This window comes from Fragaria vesca, linkage group LG3 (genome assembly GCF_000184155.1).
Source record: "Fragaria vesca subsp. vesca linkage group LG3, FraVesHawaii_1.0, whole genome shotgun sequence".
Lineage (NCBI taxonomy): Eukaryota > Viridiplantae > Streptophyta > Magnoliopsida > Rosales > Rosaceae > Fragaria > Fragaria vesca.
In genome coordinates this window covers 18,835,262-18,839,919 of record NC_020493.1, presented here as the reverse complement: position 1 = coordinate 18,839,919, position 4,658 = coordinate 18,835,262, and the positions used below count along the sequence as shown (strand labels likewise).

Below are 4,658 nucleotides of genomic sequence, written 5' to 3'. Positions count from 1 at the left end.
CAATCAAATTGGTTCTGGGTAAAACCCTGAACCCCCAAGATCCTAAAGGTGACTAAAAGTACTAAACCTTGAATTGAAATCTAACACACAAAATCAAAACAACCCCCACCATGGTGGAAAAGGCATAAGCTTCCCGTACCCATTAACATCAAATCAATATGAAACCTCAATAACCTCAAGAACACATGAAGCAAACTGGCTGAAGTCCAAGATCAATTTAGAAGCAAAGAAGGAAACTTTACTGGAGAGGAAGACAAACCAAGCTGAAGGGGTGGCGTACCTGGAAGAAAAGCTTTGAGATTTGGGAAGGGAAAGGATCATGGACTGGAGGAGAACCAAACCCAGCTCGGTGTGGTAGTGCTATATATAAGCTATGTGACGAAGTTTCGTGGAACTCAGGTATTTGAGAGACGAAAAAATGGGAGGTGGCGGAACTCATGTGTCAGTCAGTCAAGGAAGCTGTGGAGTCATCCATTTGGAAAAAAGGTACCGGGCAAACCAGTCGCTCTGTCTTTCATGAAGATCTTGATTGGTCTGGTCGCTGCTCTCTTATTTGTTGGCAAGAAAGCTCTTCGGTATCTATTTCTGTATTGATTTAGATGATAAGTTTTTTTGTATTTATATATGCTGTTTGTAAGCCGTTTAGACCATCTCTTACTATAGGCTAAAATATAGGCTAAAAAGCCAAATTTAGCCTATAGTTACTCTCACCATAAGCCAAATTACAATTCTCAAGACAAAAAATTTAGCTTGACTTATTTTGTAAGCCAAATTTGGCTTATGGGTTTGGTAGGCTAAAACTAAGTATTATTCTATTTAACTTTAAATATTGTTATTCTAATTTATACTAGCATCTAAATTAAAAATTTGTTACTAACAAAATTTTATATCATCGCGATGATCTCGACGAGATCTTTCATATGAGCCCCATATTGAATATATTTATATAAAATCTTTTTCATGGCTAATTATTGAATTAAACAAATATATAACAAAAGAAAAAAAAAATGGCTTTACCTTAGGATTTGGCTTATGGTGAGAGAATTTGATAAGCTAAAAAAAGATTCTACAAAATATTCTTGTTTTGTAAGCTAAATTTGGCTTGAAATTTGGCTTACGGTGGGAGATGCTCTTAGACATTGGGATTCTTCTCTCAATGAATATATTTCATTTACCAAAAAAAAAAAAAAAAAAATCTTGCTTGGTCTGATGATGCACGAGTTTGACTCAAAAACCTTGGATTTATTGGCCTCCTTTTACTTGTCTCTTCTTTTTCTTTGCCGCGTGACACGAACTTAAACTTAAAAAGTAAAACTTTTTAGGTGAAAATGGAGTGAGTAAATGGTTTTCTCATTTTGTCAAAAAAAAACTTGTGCAATGTGATCATCAATGTTCTAAAAAACGCTAGGCGTTAGTCGGGTGGACAGCTAACGTCTAGCGCCCAGAGGATTAATCGGGCCGCCTAGGCGGTTTTGTATTTTCCATATTTTTTATTTTTTAATAGTAAATTGTTGAAGGAGAAAAGATAACGAGAATAACGATCTACTCATTCATTGATAGAAAGACTTATTTATAGGTATTACATAGAGTCTCCCGAATGATCTAGAAGTTCTATTAATTGTAATCTATTCTAATAAGAAAACCGAATTAACCAATTCTACATGTATTAGGGCAAGACACATAACAAAAGGACGAAAATATAATTTTCTTAAACATAAATAAAATATAAAAATAAATTTATAGAATGCATTATAATGTTTCAAAATAGCAAATATCTTCAAAAATAAATAAAATGGTCAACTACTATGGTCTTAGAAATAAAATAAAAAACAATTTGAGATAAACAAATTAGATTCTTATGATGTCTTTTGTAGGTCTTTTGCGTTTAGAAGACTGTTATCGAGGTCGTCTTTGCGTTTTGAGTTTAGATAGGAATACTTCGATACGGAAGAGAGGAAATGTTCGAGAAATGTTTGGAATCTCTCTTAGATGGAAGCCAATGATGCCATGCCACAAGAGGCTATGAACAAATGAGGTCAGACTCTCCAACCGTTTGACACAGTCAAACCCAGCTGCGGTGCTGAAGCTACCGATAAGTCTCAGAGCCACCGGTTTCTCTAGAAAGCTTGATCACCAAGCCAGAAAGGCCTCTATCAGTGAAAGACTAGTATCACTACGAGTCCATTTGGTATTTCGTGAAGAACAAGAATGGTTCTTCTGGTAACCTCTTGCTTTTTTTAACCAGTCCATTGCTTAATCCCCTTTCACACCATGATTAGTACTGTAACTATTTAACTAACATAAAATTAACAGAGTCAAAGAACATGTGAGCTAATCAGGTTAGAATATTAGAGCTGGATAATATTATAATTTATCAAACACTGTGGTCTGAAGTCTGAACCGATCATACTTTTGATTAACTTAATGAGGGATGCCCTAATTATTCAACCAGAACAAAACCGGTGCTGTAATATCCTTTTCTGCATTTGAAATTACGTCAAGAGATGGGAATCTGATGATCTCTAATGTGTTTGTGTCTTTGGCCTCGAGAATTTGAGACCAAAGCTGCGACCCCATCATGATCAGTTTAATTCAAACAAGGAGGAAAAAAAAAATTGAGCACCACGATCCTTTCTGGATACAGTCCATTCTTTTAGATTTAAATAGGTAAACAATGATTTTTAAAAAGAAGGCGTAGCCAATATATTGATATCTTAAATTAGAAATGGTCATTACATATCCCTCATTACCGACATATTTAGGTGGATAAAGGTATGTGGTAGTTGCACATATGAGATTATTTTTAGCACTTTTATTTTGGCTCCTTAGTTATTTTAGAGAGCGTGTTTAGCTTTTTCGGACATCTTAGAGCATCTTTAACAATGTTAGCTATTTTTAAGTTAAATTTTAGACAAATTAGCTAAAATGTCATTTTGGCTAGCCACTTTAGAAATGTGGCTGCATCAATGTTCTCTATTTTAGCTAGCATTACATCAACATTATTCTTCAAATAGAAATTAAATAGTTTAAATATATTTATATATCACATAAAATATCTTACAAGGAATGTATTAAATTATAGCTAGCCTCATCTGAGTCATCTCGCTCTATATATTTAGCTAGCGAGATAACTAAAAGTTATAATAGCTAAACTTTGGCTAGTCTGTTGGAGCTACCGAAAAAAAAACTAAAACACGCTCTCTAAAATAGCTAAAAGCTAAAAGCTAAAATAGAGAGTCTGTTAAAGTTGCTCTTAGGAGCTCCAGCAGGTAACCAAAATTTAACTATTATAACTTGAGTGCGGCTATTGGGACCTCCAGATTTGCTCAGTATACCTCCACATGTTTTGACTTATTGGATTACAAATATAACCTCATATAAAATGACAGTAATAGACATTGAATTTCACAACAACAAAAAAATTGTAATCATATATATTATTATTCTTCCCTTTTTCTTGTTCAAATTAACGATACAAAACCCTAAACCTGAGTGTAACCGTTGCTTAAAAAACTACTACACCTAATGAAAGAATCTCCATTACCGAAGACACAATCCTCTGTTTCAAAACCTTCAGAGAAGGTATCTTTTCAATACTAATATAATTTTTGTTTTGATTCATGATATGTTCTTCTTTTTCTTCCTCTTGATTTTCGTTTAGTTTAGAAAACGTCTTCTTCGTAATCTTCTTCTTGGTCTTCTTCTTCCTCGTCTTGTTCTTCTTCTTGTGAATGAATCTTCTCCTCGAGGACATGCTTCATGGAGTGGTGGTCAACAAGATTGGCCTTCTTAGGGTTTTTCTTCTAGGTCAAAGGTTTTTGGGTGCATATGGATAATATTTTATAGCTTTTTTTTTCCTGGAACATTAATCTGAAACTGTTATCGTTATTCTACAAGAGAAAGGTCTTACTTTAATAGTTATTTGAATGAATCTTTTCCTCGAGGACTTGCTTCATGGAGTGGTGGTCGACGAGATTGGTCTTCTTGGGGTTTTCTCTAGGTTAAAGGTTTCTGGGTGCATATCATTAATTTATGTATTTTATTGTTTTGCAATTGACTGTGAAAACGATTCATGATTTGAATAAATTTTTTTTTAAATTGTTGTCATCGAAAAATCGTTCTTACAACTTGATCAAATGATAGAGGTTAATGATATTCTATGCAAAAATAAAAATAAAAAAATCAAGGAATTGAGGTTGACAAAGAGGTTGTCATGAAAAAAGAAAGAGTGCGGCTATTGGGACCTCCAAATTTGCTTACCAGACCTCACTCTATTGTGAATTATTAAATGACATATGCATCCTCATACACAATGACTATTAAGGACAATAATTATATAAAAAAATATATATATTTATTCTCTTTGGACTTTCCAATTCAATAATAATTGATTCTATTCTTTATTGTTTTCCTTATATATTTTTGTTTTCCAATTTCTTTTTATTAAAGCATACATATAGTTTATAATCAATATCGATCATGTGACATAAAACTTTGTATTATCATACATGTTGAACGCATATACTTGCAAGATGCATAAATTTTTTATATGAAAAAAAAATTAATATATAGCTATTATAGAAAATATATATTTATTGAAATAGTTTATTATGAGGTACAAAATAGAGATCAAATTATTCAAAAGAAAAAAGAAAAAG

At 32.8% G+C, this 4,658-nt stretch overlaps 1 protein-coding gene across 1 annotated transcript in view; it reads right to left on the bottom strand.

Moving 5' to 3' along the window:
• The window catches only part of LOC101308560, a 27,365-nt gene that overhangs the window by 8,279 nt on the left and 14,428 nt on the right, over positions 1-4,658 (bottom strand). The window lies entirely within an intron of this gene.